At 40.2% G+C, this 14,606-nt stretch overlaps 1 protein-coding gene across 19 annotated transcripts in view; it reads left to right on the top strand.

The window, feature by feature from the left end:
* The window catches only part of LOC138808151 (hepatoma-derived growth factor-related protein 2-like), a 299,202-nt gene that overhangs the window by 259,813 nt on the left and 24,783 nt on the right, over positions 1-14,606 (top strand). For 18 of the 19 annotated variants that reach the window (XR_011366411.1, XR_011366420.1, XR_011366418.1 and 15 more), the window contains 3 exons: positions 7,441-7,595; positions 9,466-9,587; positions 11,085-11,123. The gene's annotated coding sequence lies outside the window, so the exon portion shown is untranslated. The remainder of the gene's footprint in view (positions 1-7,440; positions 7,596-9,465; positions 9,588-11,084; positions 11,124-14,606) is intronic. The other variant, XR_011366414.1, reaches the window with a different exon arrangement.

The following is a 14,606-nucleotide window of genomic DNA, read 5'->3' as shown; positions in this document are numbered from 1 at the left end:
CTCATGCCATTCCTCCCTTTCTCTTTGAGTATTCTCAAGTTGTTCACGCAAATCCTGTATCAGTTTTTGAGTACCATCCTCACGCTTATGATATTCCTGTATAAACTTCTGGGATGCCTCCTCTCTCTCCCTATCACGCTCATACAGAGTCCTTTGTACATTGTCAAACTTCTCATTTATCATGTTTGCTATTAGTGTTTGTAGAGCTATTTGGGAACTCTCCTCTGGATTATTCTTTATCTGTTCTAATCCCTGATTATCAAGATTGGGAATTGAGATACCCGAATTTGCCATTTTTCTTGTGTTTTTCCGGCTTACTCGGCCCATTTGAGATGAAGATTGCACCAGTTTTGTGCTAGAACACTATCTTAAGGCAACCATCAACCAAAGTTTGCCTTTGTACAGTCAATAGTCTACAGGTACAATCTATTCAACATCAAACAACTATATGTTAGACTTCGAACCACAGAAAAGAATTTGGAAAACCAGAAATTATTAGGATTAGGGAGAGATGTGGGTAAAAAATAGGAATAGATTGGTGTGGGGAGGCACAGGGAGAGTTAACTATGTCCTAATCACAATGCAGGAAATGGGTTGGGTAGGATGCAAGTAGAGAGAGAGAGAAAAAGAAGAGATGGAAAGGGGAATGAAGAGAGACCAGAAAAAAATAGAAACATAAAAATTAATGTTATTATAGAGGTTAAAAACCGTCTATTTAGAGAGGAATGTGAATATGTTCAGAGAAGGGGAGGGACATAGAGGAGATGTGAAAAACTTTAAGGATGGGAAAGGGAGAAGAAAAGATCAGAAGTTCAGTAGAGCTAGACAAAAAACAAAAAGATAATTAAGAAAGAAAGAAAAAGAGAAAGAAGACAGAAAAGAAAGGAAAACGCTCATTCACATATTCCTAAAATAAAAATTATAAGATGAGAAAAAAAAAGTTACTGGAAAACAATTATTTTTTCAGAAGAGGCAAAAATTAAAGATTAATAAAAGTTTTAGAAGGGAAAAAAAATATATATATATGGTAACAAAAAACAAAAAACAAGCAAAAAAAAGAAAAGAAGAAGAAGAAAAAAAAAGAAAAAAAGAAAAAAAAGTCTTTTGATTTTTTTTTTTTGGGGGGGGAGGAGTGGGAAGAATCCTGTATCTCCCTTTTGTCTGTAACCAGTCTCTTGTTGGAGTCTCTGGTCAGCTTGAGGTCCTGTGGCTTGATTGGTTTCTTAAGTCGGTTGGTTGGAAGAGGCAGAAAAATGCTCTGCTTTACCCAAGATTTTGAGATCCCCCTCCCAGGTTAGTTTTCTGGGAGGGTGATCTGCTTTGAGAATCACAAAAGAGGGGGATGTGGTGATGAGGCTAGGTTCTGGGTAGAGTTGAGGCCTTTCAACACACAGTAGCTTTTCCCTGGGGCTATTTTGTGATAAAGCTCACAGCGCCCAGCCTGGAGCCATTCTCAGGGTTTCTGTTTTTCAATTGATTGTGGTGGCTGCTAGAGGGAGGGGCAGCCTCTGGCTCTGGTTACCCTGTGAGTCAAGGCACTCCAATGGCTGGCGCCTGAGCTGGGTGACTTTTCCCTGGATGGAGCTGAGTCTGGCAGGTCACTTCGCCGTTAAGTTCTTGTGACCTGCTAAATGACTCGTTTTATTCCAAGGCCTGAGCTGGAGCTAGCAGCTCCTCCGAGCTTTGTCGGTATCCAAGATGGAGATCACCGGTGCTGGGGGGGGGAGGGGTGGCCTTCCCTCCTCTGCTCCCTGAGAAGGAGTGAGGACGTCGGGCTTGTACTCACGCCGAGTCTTGGATCCTGGGTCGTCTCTGGTCTGCAAACAGCAGGATGAAGATGTCCGCTCCTTGTCGGTTCTTGTTGGTGTTGAGTAGAATCCACTCGTCCGCTGCGTCCGGCTCCTTCGTCCCGGACTCTCTGTGTCTCAGGTATGACCCCGCAGCAGTGGTCGCCGCCGCGACCCTGCCGCCGCAGCTGCAGCTGATGTGTTTCCTTGGCTTCCCCTCTGTTGTCTAACTCTCTGTCCTGTGATGGCACACTTGGTGTGATTCTCTGGCTTAGTCCTGTTCACTGGAACTCTAAAACTGCTTTCTATGCGAGAGCTTGTTCAGATTCCAGCTTCTCCTCCGCCATCTTCCCGGAACCTCTCCAGTTCTTTGTTTCTTAAGTCTTGTTAATTTTGTTGTATCAGCTAAAATTTTGGATTTAACATCCACTTATCAGGGACACCATACACCATTTGTCTCTTTGCTTTTGGCTTACCTCGCTCAACATGATTTCTTCTAGCTCCATCCATTTCCCTGCAAATGTCATTATTTTGTCATTTCTAATGGCTACATAATATGCCATTGTGTATAGATACCACAATTTTTGGATCCATTCATCTGTGGTGGGGCATCTGGTTTGTTTCCATATCCTAGCTATTGTGAACAGTGCTGCAGTAAAGTGGAGGTGCATGTGTCCTTGTATACTGGTTCCTGTTGTTCAGGATAGATGCCTAGAAGTGGTATGACTGGGTCATAAGGGAGGTCAATATTTAGCTTTTTGAGGACCCTCCACACTGCTTTCCAAAGTGGTTGTATAAGTGTACATTCCCACCAGCAGTGTAATAGGGTTCCTCTTTCTCCACGTCCCCTTCAGCATTTGTCATTGGCTGATTTGTGGATGTGGGACATTCTGACTGGGGTAAGGTGGTATCTCATGGTTGTCTTTATTTGCATTTCCTTCACCACCAGGGATGGTGAACATTCCCTCATGTGTTTCTTTGCCATTTTTTATCTCTTCATCTGAGAAGTCTCTCTTTAATTCCCTTGTCCATTTAGTAATTGGTTTGTTAGGTTTGAGAGGGATTAGTTTCTTTTTTTTTTTAATTTATTTTTTATTGTGAAAATACTGTACAGAGGGGTTAAAATTACATGGGCAAGATAATGAGTACATTTCTTATCAAGCATTGTAGCCTCCTCCTTTGTTTCCCCTACCCATCCCTTCCCATCCTCCCCCCGGCCCCATCACCAAATCTCCCCGCCCCCCCCAAGTTGTAAAGTTCTTTTTTGACATAACAATTTGTACTTCTCATTGTTGCAACGGGTCCTCCTGTATCCTCATTTAAACGACTTGTTTTTCCCCTTCCCCTGGGATTAGTTTCTTGAGTTCCCTGTATATACTGGATATTAACCCCTTGTTTGATATATTGCTGGTAAATATTTTTCCCAATTAGTTGGTTGTCTTTTTAGCTTGGTTGCGATAGCTTTAGCTGTGCAGAAGCTTTTTATTTTAAGGTAGTCCCATTTGTCGAGTCACTCTCCTAATTTGTTGTGACTCTGGGACTCTGTTCAGGAAGTTTCTTCTTGTGCCTATAAGTTCAAGTGTCTCTCCTACTCTGTCCTGCAGTAGTTTCAGAGATTCAGGTTTAATGTTAAGATCTTTAATTCATTTTGAGTTGATGTTGGTGCATGGTGATAGGCTGGGGTCCACTTTTACTTTTCTGCATGTGGCCGCCCACTTTTCCCAACACCAGTGGTTGAAGAGGCTTTGTTTCTTCCATTGTATGCCTTTTAGCCTTCAATCTTAAGGACTAGTTTATCTTTACTGCTGCGCCCTGATTCCTCTGAATTCACTCTTATTCCTCAGGTTTTCAGTGAAATCTGTTCACTTTGGTTGTTTAAAAACCAGATGTTTCAGCATAGCTTGAGCTATGGGGATTGTGTTGCTTACTACTTATGCTAGTTCTTCTCCCAACTGTGTGACGTTACCTAGTGTTTGAACAGTGTATTACTCAGATAAAGACAAATCAGCACATCTGTAGATTCTTGGAAAATTTTACTTATATAGCTGTATCCTCTGAAGTTTTTTGACTTTAAAGTGGTAGCTGCTTCAGCCTTACCTGATACCAGACTTTATCCCTGACTTACATTGCCTGTGAGTGTTCTGTTGTCTGTAGGTTCTCCTCTGTGTGTTGGGGTTTGGAACTTTTCTCTAGGCAGAAAGCCCAGCTGTGGGGTTGACTTTGTTTCTCTTTTCTCCTGGACCAAAGTGGTTTTTTTTTGTCTTTTTGTGTAGTATCTAAAAATAGTTCTTTCTTCTATTTTGTCTGGTTTTCTAGTTGCTGTATAGGAAGGCAAGTGTAGAACTTGAAAGCAAAAGTTCTCTCCATAATAGAGTGTTTGATATAATATAGTTAAATTACTTGGTGTACTAGTTGATCTAGTATAAGATTTTTAAAGGTAAACAGAACTAATTATTCTTGAAACATACTCATCTTTGTAATGTATATTGATTCCCATACTAAGAATCAGCATAGTCTTTTAGGACAAAGTTGAGCTATAATTTTCATACAGTAAAACTTTTTTTCTGCAATATGCCTTTGTGTTGAGAAATAATGGTTATGTTAATACTGTATAATCACAGTATATTGTGATGCACAGATACAGAATATTTTCTGTATTTGTATGGCTCACTGAGATATAAGAATATTTTCATTATCTGAGGGAGTTCCTTCATGCCAGTTTGTAGCCACACCTTTCTGTCTGTTCACAGCATTTGCCAACCATTGATCTGTTTCTGACTATTTAGAAAAATGTTTACTATGTGCAGATCAATATTTTTTTTTCTTTTGCCAGTCCTGGGGCTTGAACTCAGGATTTGAGTGTTGTCCCTGACCCTTTCTGTACTTAAGGCTAGCACTCTACCACTTGAGCCACAGCACTATTTCCTAAATTTTTTGAGAAGTCATTTGAAAATAAGAATCTCATGGACTTTCCTGTCTGGGTGGCTTCGAATATGATCTTCAGCTCTCAGTCTTCAGAGTAGCTGAGAAGCTAAGATTGCAGGCACGAGTCAGCAGACCACCATTGCCTGGCTATTGGAACCTTTCTTTCTTTCTTTTGGCAATATGAAGTACCACTTGAGCCACATCCTTAGTCCTTTCTTCTGCATGCCTCTATCTATCTACCTATTTACCTGTCTATCTATCTGTCTGTCTGTCTATCTATCTATCTATCTATCTATCTATCTATCTATCTATCTATCTATCTATCTATCTATCTATCTGTCTGTCTGTCTGTCTGTCTGTCTGTCTGTCTGTCTGTCTGTCTGTCTATCTATCTATCTATCTATCTATCTATCCATCTATCTATCTACAGGGAGTAGTTATTATTTTGCTCTATATTCTCAGAGATGTCAGTTCAAAATGGCAGGGAGGGCATGGCAAAGCAGAATCAATCATACGATGGCAACTAGAAAGCAGAAATAGCTAGTTTGTTTTTGGTTCTGATCATCGGTTTTGCTTGTGCTGGCTTTGGACTACAATTCTGCCTCTACTTTGTAAGCAGCTGTGATTATAGGCATACACTGTGTCTTTGGATTCTCTTTTTATTCTTTTCACTCTGTAGCCCGAGCATCCTTGAATGGATATGAATGTAGCTTAGGCTCGCCTCAGACTCACAATACTCATATCTTAGTCTCTAGAGTATTGGCATTATAGGCATGCACTACACTACAATATTTGGTTATACTTTAGCTTTATGCTTTATATTTTTTCTTAATTTTCATACTGAAAATTAAAACAGTGAATTTTCATAATGTGAACTTGTTCAGAATCTTTTTTTTTTTTTTTTTTTTGTCGGTCATGGGGCTTGAACTCTAGGCCTGGGCTTTGTCCCTCAGCTCTTCAGCTCAAGGCGAGCGCTCTACCACTTGAGGTACAGCGCCACTTCCGGTTTTCTCGTGGTTTATTGGAGATAGGAGTCTATCGGTCTTTCCTGCCTGGGCTGGCTTTGAACCGCGATCCTCAGATCTCGGCCTCCTGAGTAGCTAGGATTACAGGTGTGAGCCACCAGCGCCCAGCATTGTTCAGAATCTTTAAGAGACTGTATGCCCCTTCTAGGAAGATAACTATAGTCCTGACTTTTATCTTAGATTAATTTTGTTTGCTTTTATACTTTACATACTTATAGTACATTTTGTATCTAGCTTCTTCCACAACATTTTTGTATTATTTGACCATGTTGTATTTTGGATGTGGTATTCCATTTTGTCACTATGTTATATTTTATTTATCCCACAGTTGTTAAGCATTGAAATAGTTTCCGTGTTGTAGCTATCACAAATACGGCTGCTCTGAATATTTTTGTTTATGTCTTTTTTTTGGCCAATACTGGGGCTTGAACTCAGGGCCCAGGCACTGTCCCTGAGCTTCTTTTGCTCAAGGCTATCACTCTACCACTTGAGTCACAGTGCTATTTCCTGTTGTACTGAGGAATTGTTCTCAGGGATTCATGCATGCTAGGCAAGCACTGTACAATTAAGCTGTCTTCTGATGAACCACTACACATATGTAGCATAGTAGATACTGGCCAGTTTTCCAAAGAGGAGAACCTACTATGGTTCCACATGCGGTGTGTATTTATTTCCCTTGCTGTTCCACATTCTTCCCAGTACTTAGTATTGTAAGTCACTCTTAAAGAATTGAAACATATAAATGGTTGGGCACTGGTGGTTCATGCTTGTAAACCTAGCTCTTCAGGAAGTTGAGACCTGGGGTTGTGGTTCAAAGACAGCCCAGGCAGGAAAATCTGCAAGACTCTTCTCTCTAATGAACCAGCAAACAAAGTAGGAAGTGGAGCTGTTCCCCAAGTGGTAGAGTACTATCCTTGAGGAAAACAGCTCATAGACATCACCTAGGCCCTGAGTTTTAAGTCCCTGGACTGCTACAAACCCCCCACAATATATGCAAATGTATTTTCCCAGTATAGTAGTAATGACATTGATGTTGCTATCTAGGGAAAGGACATTATTAGCGGGGGTTTAGATGCCTTAGAATTCATTGGGAAGAAGACAATGGATGTAATAGCAGAACGGGATCCTGTATTTAAAATGACTAAGGGTTTGATGAACCGGAATTCTGCACTGTCTCAGGTACTGTTACCTTTACTGGTTTGATTGCTGTTTTCTGTTGTTTGTGTGTTTTTTTTTTTTTTAATTTGAATTTTTCCCTTTGTTACCTTGGGACTTTGTTAGTGTGTTTTCTTGTAAAGAATTATCAATGCATTATAAAATTAAGGCATTTTTTATGGGCTGGATTTTTTTTATGGGTTTGTCTAATGCTTAGACAAACAGCCAGCTCTTTTCTTTCTGCAGTCGCCTCTGTCAGTGCAGTACAAAATCCTGAGCACTGTCAAGATTACTTATTAGGTTACTGTTGAAACCACTTTTGGAAATGCATGTGGCTCCTTAGGTGCTGCTGTCTAGCATCAAATTTTGTTTAGCTTCTTTTTTATTTCTATGCAGCTCCTGATCCTTAGTGAATTTGACTTGCTGAATGAAGGGTAGTACTTTATACTAGAACTTATACTAGAACTTAGCTTTGCTTCTTTCCACTCTTAAAAACTTTCCCTTGAGCTCTTATTATTTGCTGCATCTATGCTTCCATCTCTTTTTAGGTTTTACAGTAAGAGGCCAAGGAAAAAGAAGAGCTAAGACCTCCAATGAGGTAGCCATGGAAATAGAAAAGAAAACTCATTGTGAGCTACCCTTTGATGAACTTCAAGAACATCTAGAAGTTCTGGCGATGCTTTCCCAAGAAAGTGAAATAAAGGTAATTCCAATCCCAAACTCCCAGCTGAAAAGAGTCTTCAAAGAAAAAACGTTGCATGGTTTCTTTTCACTTTGTATATTTGGAAGATGAAATGTGTCTCTGAAGGAGATGTGGGTTGCTGGAAATATTATAATAGAAGAAAAATATCCCCTACTGTTTAATTGTTAGAAATAGTGAATAAGTCAAATATTTCTCTTAAAATTATAGAAAAAGAACAGGGCTGGGAAGGTGGCTCAGTGGTAGAGCGCTTGCCTTGCATGCCTGAGGCCCTGGGTTCGATTCCTCAGCACCACATAAGCAAAAAGAAAAAGAACAGAGGTCTTAGTATAAGATATCCTTTTCTTTCACTTTAGTCTTTCATTTTCTGTTTTTTCTCCAGTGTCATGGGTTTTTAGGTGTCAAAAAGCCTGTTATAGCTGCTAATTTGTATATAATTTCCTGTTAGTTCATCTCCTCTGATAATCTAAGACAATCTTTCTTCTTCTTCTTCTTCTTCTTCTTCTTCTTCTTCTTCTTCTTCTTCTTCTTCTTCTTCTTCTTCTTCTTCTTCTTCTTCTTCTTCTTCTTCTTCTTCTTCTTCTTCTTCTTCTTCTTCTTCTTCTTCTTCTTCTCCTTCTCCTTCTTCTCCTTCTTCTCCTTCTTCTCCTTCTTCTCCTTCTCCTTCTTCTCCTTCTCCTTCTCCTTCTCCTTCTCCTCCTTCTCCTTCTCCTTCTCCTTCTCCTTCTCCTTCTCCTTCTCCTTCTCCTTCTTCTTCTCCTTCTTCTTCTTCTCCTCCTTCTTCTCCTTCTCCTTCTTCTCCTTCTTCTCCTTCTACTCCTTCTTCTCCTCCTTCTTCTCCTTCTCCTTCTTCTCCTTCTTCTCCTTCTCCTCCTTCTCCTCCTTCTCCTCCTTCTCCTCCTTCTCCTCCTCCTCCTCCTCCTCCTCCTCCTCCTCCTCCTCCTCCTCCTCCTCCTCCTCCTCCTCCTCCTCCTCCTCCTCCTCCTCCTTCTCCTTCTTCTCCTTCTCCTTCTTCTCCTTCTTCTCCTTCTTCTCCTTCTTCTTCGTTGGTCTTGGGGCTTATACTCTGGCCCTGAGTGCTGTGCCTCAGCTCTTCAGCCCAAGGCAGGCACTTACCACTTGAGCCACAGCAACACTTTCAGTATTTATTCTGGTGGTTTATTGGAGATAAGAGTTTCATGGCTTTTCCTGCCTGGGCTTCGAAGTCATGCTTAAGCACTGATAATTTTCATTTATCTTTTGGCCTATATTACTTTTGGAAATACAAATTCTGTCTATTTTCCAATAATATCTACCCTTTAGTGTTACGGTTATTAAAAAAATTAGTTCTGGCTCTAATCCTAGCTCAGGAGGCTGAGATCTGAGGTTAATTGAAAGCCACACCAGACAGGTTATTTTTGATAAACAACTCAGAAAGCTGGAAGTAGTGCTGTAGCTCCAAGTGTATATCCGCTATCCTTGAGAACAAAGAGCCTCAGGGATAGCTCCCGGGTCAAGCTCCAGGATCTGAAAAAAAAAAAAATTACTACTGGGTACTGCAATCCTAGCTATTTAGGAGAATGAAATCTGATGATTATGGTGGGAAGCCAGCTCAGATAAGAGTGTCTGTGAGACTTTTATCTCCAATTAACCACCAAAAAGCTGGAAGTTGTGCTGTGGTTCAAATAATGCAGTGCTAGACTTGAGCACAAAAGCTACGCCCCCAGGCCTTGAGTTCAAGCCCTAGGACCAACACAAACACACACACACACACACACACACACACACACACACACACACACACAGAGCTGTGCTGGCATGAGCTCTTCAGTCTTTTCTCCTTATGAGATTTTTTTCATTAATATTTACACAATATTTTATTATTTTCATTCAGGTGAAATCTTTCCTTAATTCTCTGAGTGGAGAAGAATTAGAGGCTCTAATATTTGAATTAGAACAACTCAGAAGCATTTTCCCTAGCAGAATTTTATGAGGAAGAGGAAGAAGAGAAAAAAGGTAATATGAAAATTCAGAATCGGAGTGGGAAGATGCAATGTATTTATTATTACTAGAGTATTTATTATTACTAGGGTATTTATTATTATTATTAATATTATTACTAGATTATTTATTATTACTAGAGTAATTTGTGTGTTTGTGTGTGTGCACGCACAATGCCTGTGCTGGTCCTGGGGCTTGAACTCAAGGTCTGCTTGCTGTCCCTGACCTTCTTTGCTTAAAGTTAGACCTTTAAGGACTTGAGCCACACCTCTACTTCCAGCTTATTTTTTGTGATTAGAGATAGGAGTCTCATGGAGTTTTCTTCCTAGGCTGGCTTCCAACTGTGATCCCGAGATCTCAGCTGCCTGAGTAGCAGTCTGACAAGGATAGCCACTGGCACCCTGCATCTCTCTCTTTTTTGCAGTGAGAATTTTCATGTAGAATTCTTTTTGCAACTTTCCCCCATCTAGGTGTTCAGACACGTCAGCCTCTTGCTTATGTCTTCTTTTTTTGTTCCCTGTCAGACTCCTCTTAGCATCCCTCATACTGATATTGTTCATACACCCCTGCCAGTGATTACAGTTAAAGATTGCTCTTTTCAGAGTTTGTCCTCAGTTTGGCTGATGTTTCTTTATATCTCTGGATACTTCATCTGTGCCTTGTGACTTGTGGGATCCTTAATCCCATCTTGAATTGAGGCAGAAAAGGTGGTAGTACCTAAAACATGAGTGACAATCTTCCCCCTCCCTGCCTCCACAATTTAAAGCCTGTATCTCTTAGAAAATATGAATGTTGAAGCTGCTCATTTTTTATAGTAATTAGGTAATGTGGCAGTTAGTATAAAATGTAATTTCTGGACAAATGAATCTTAAGGTTGTTTTATTTTAACATTTAATTAGATATATTTCTAAGACATATTATCTGCTAATTGGCTATTTTAAGAAAGTGGAATCCAATGAATTCAGTTTTGTCTTATTTTTTTAAGCTGGTCCTAGGACTTGAACTCAGGGCTTGGATGTTGCCCTAAGCTTTTTTGCTCATGGGTAGTGCTCTACCACTTGAACCACTGCACCACTTCTGGCTTCTTCTGAATAGTTCATTGGAGATAAGAATCTCACAGACTTTTCTGCCTGGGCTGGCTTTGAACCATGATCCTTAGATCTTAATTTCCTGAGTAGCTAGGATTACAAGCATGAGCCACCAGTGCCTAGCCCATTTGTAGTGTTTAAATGAACTATTTACTTTGCCATGGAATGACATTTTCACTCTGAAGTATACAAGTGGTCATAGAGACTAGAATTTTATTTGGTGAACATTTCTTAAAAGTGAATGAAATGAGCCTTTACCACGAGAAAAGCAACGATGTATGAGTCATGATACACATTGAAACTAAGTTTCAATTTTGTAGAATGTATTTATTGCTCTGTTGAGCTTTGTAGCTTCCCAGTGCTGTTTACAGACTATGCTGATGAAATCTGTGTTGATAATAACAGCTATATTCATTGATTTCAGGACAGTTGGTCAGCATTTGGAAGATTTGTGTGACTCAGTGTGAGTATTTTCCCATTATTTAATGTGTGATGTTAGCAAATCATGTACAGGCAAAAGAAAAGAAAAGACTAACTGATTTTAATTTAATACATCCAAGCAGAAAATCTTATGGTATAGCTTCAGGCTCATTGCTATGTATCTCATTACAACTAAATTTTAAGAGATGACCACTAGTTGAGTTTTAGTGTAATATTAAGGAGTATGCCAGCATTAGCTTTATTGATAATCTGAGAAGGCAACTAAAATACTTCTTCCTTTTCTAACTAAGTGACTTTGTAAGGTAGATTTTCTGCATATACTTGAAACAACATAACCCAACAGACAGTATAAAAGCAGATGAGAGAATACAGGTGTCTTTCATTAGGCTAAAGGATGAAGAGATTTATTAAAGATGTAAAACAATGGGACTATTCTGCTGAAATTTTACCTTTTTTGGAAAATACAGTTTTTTTTCAATAAGTGTATATTAATAAGTAGTGTTTCTTTTCTTTCTTTTTTTTTCTTTTTGGTGAGTTGTATGGAGTAAACTTTGGGCTTGGGTGCTGACCCTCAGCTCTTTAGCTCAGTGCTAGTATCCTACCACTTGAGCCACAGCACCACTTACAACTTTTTCTGCTTATGTGGTGCTCAGTAATTGAACTCAAGGCCTCATGCATACAAGACACTCTACCACTAAGCCACCTTCCCATCCCCAGTGTTTTTGTTCTTAAGTTTACAAAACTACCATAAGCACTTGAGTTCTAAATTTTCTTTTGTTTGGGTTGTGAAACTAGGACTCAATACCTGATGCTTTGCTCATTAGCTGAGTTCTACTTTTTAACATATCTGTCTGTTTCTCTCGTGTGTGTGTGTGCGTGCACATGCAAATGCATGTGTATCCCCTATTTTTTATTTAATTTATTTATTTTTGTGCCAGTCCTGGGGCTTGAATTCAGCACTTAGGCATTGATCCTGAGCTGTAGTCTACCACTTGAGTTATAGTTTTACTTCTGGGTTTTTTTTGTTTTGTTTTGTTTTGTTTTCTAAGTAGTTTATTGGAGATAAGAATCTCATTGACTTTCCTGCTCCAGCTAGCTTTTAATAGCAATCTATAGATCTCAGTCTCCTGAGTGTGTAGCTAGGATTACTGGTGACAGCCACCAGTTCCTGGCTCTACTAACATTTTTTTTTGTCGGTTGTGGGGCCTAAACTCTGGGTCTGGGCACTGTCCCTCAGCTCTTCAGCTCAAGGCTAGCGCTCTATCACTTGAGCCACAGTGCCACCTCTGGCTTTTTCTACTTATGTGGTGCCGAGGAATCGAACCCAGGACCTCATGTATGCAAGGCAAGCACTCTACCACTGAGCCACCTTACCTTTTTAATTAGCTCTTTGGGAGCTCTCAAAATTTAAGAGTATTAAGAGGTCCTGAGACTAGCATGTTTGAGAGCTGCCAGATGAAAATTTTCCAAATATTAGTGCTTTTAAAGATGGCTCTCTGTTTACTTCTTTGAACTGTCAGTGTGCTTGCCACTGATATCTCTAAACCTCATTTGATTTTTTTGTTGTTGTTGTTGTTGGTTAATATTGTAAGGTCTGCTCCTGGATGGCGAGCAGACTCCACCCTCCTCACAGCAAAGTCTCCACCCAGTAACTGCATTACCTAGGCAACTGGGACACCTGGAAGAAGTCACATTTGCATCCACTGAGGTCATATCTGAATTTGATGTGGCCACACCTTTCTCTGCCCGTACCCTAGATAAGGCCTAGCCCAGGCCCAGACACTCTCTCTCTGCTCTCTCTCTGCTCTCTCTGCTCTTTTCTAGCTCTTTCCTCTCTCTTTCCTCTCTTTCCCAGCTCTCTCTAATTCCAAGGCCTTTCCCAGCCATGTGGAGTTCCAACCTTGCCTGGTCCCAGCAGGTCTACTATCCCTTACCTGAATAGCACGTGCATGGTGCTGTTCTTACTAGGCTATCTCTTTTTTTAAAACCTAACAAGTGAGATAAGTGTCCTATGGCTGTAACTACTCAGGAGGCTGAGATCTGAGGACCTCAGTTGGAAGCCAGCCCAGACAGAAAAGTCCTTGTGAGACTCTTATGTCCAATTAACCACTCAAAACCCAGAAGTGGTGCTATGGCACAAATGGTAGAGCACAAGGCTTGAGTACAAGAGGCCCAGGGACAGCACACAAGTCCTGAGTTCAAGCCCCACAACTGTCAAAAAATACAGAAAGGAAAAAAGTACTACCGGAAGCCAAGATGACTATCCAGACAGCTTGGTATTGGCATAAGAACAGACATCAGGACCAATGGAATAGAATTGAAATCCCAGAAATGAACCTACAGACCTATAGCCATCTAATCTTCGATAAGGAAGCTAAAACAATAGAATGGAAGAACGACAGCCTCTTCAGTAAATGGTGCTGGTAAAATTGGTTAACTACTTGTAGAAAACTAAAGCTAGATCCTTATATATCACCTTGCACCAGAATCAACTCCAAATGGGTCAAAGACCTCGAAGTCAAAGCAGACACTTTGAAAACATTACAGGATGGAATAGGAGAAACCCTAGGTCTCCTTGGCTCAGGCCGAAATTTTCTGAATAGAGACCCGGAAACACAACAAATCAAAGAAAGGTGGGACAAATGGGATTGCATGAAATTGCAGAGCTTCTGCATGGCAAAGGACATAGCTAGCAAGATCAATAGAAAGCCCACGGATTGGGAGAAGATCTTCACTAGCCATTGAACAGACAAGGGTCTCATATCTAAAATATACTTGGAACTCAAAAAATTAAATCCCCCAACAACAAATCTGCAAAGAAAAAACTGCCCAATAAACAAGTGGGCTAAAGACTTAAAGAGAAACTTCTCTGAAGAAGAAAGAAGGATGGCCAACAGACACATGAAGAAATGCTCAGCCTCCCTAGCCATAAAAGAATTGCAAACCAAAACAACATTGAGATACCACCTCACTCCAGTTAGAATGGCAAAAATCAAGAACTCTAACAACAACAGATGCTGGAGGGGATGTGGACAGAAAGGAACCTTACTTCATTGTTGGTGGGAATGTAAACTTGTTCAACCACTTTGGAAAGCAGTATGGAGGTTCCTCAAAAGACTTCAGATAGAACTCCCCTATGACCCAGCAATCCCATTTTTGGGCATTTACCCAAATGTTTACAAACAAGACCACACTAAAGCTACCAGCACAACTATGTTTATTGCAGCATTATTTACCATAGCTAAGATATGGAACCAACCCAGATGCCCCTCAGTAGATGAATGGATCAAGAAAATGTGGTATATATACACAATGGAATTCTATGCCTCCATCAGAAAGATGACATTGCCCCATTTGTTAGGAAATGGAAAAACGTGGAAAACATTATATTAAGTGAAGTAAGCCAGGCCCAAAGAAACATAGGTCCCATGGTTTCCCTTATTTGCAATATCTAGTATATATATATGAGTCAAGCGGAATAGGTCAGATAATGTGATGTTATGAA

Source organism: Dipodomys merriami, unplaced genomic scaffold, assembly GCF_024711535.1.
Source record: "Dipodomys merriami isolate MVZ:Mamm:240054 unplaced genomic scaffold, mDipMer1.0.p SCAF_443, whole genome shotgun sequence".
Taxonomy (NCBI): domain Eukaryota; kingdom Metazoa; phylum Chordata; class Mammalia; order Rodentia; family Heteromyidae; genus Dipodomys; species Dipodomys merriami.
The sequence above is the reverse complement of the archived record's forward strand: the minus strand, read 5'-3'. Positions and strand labels throughout refer to the sequence as shown.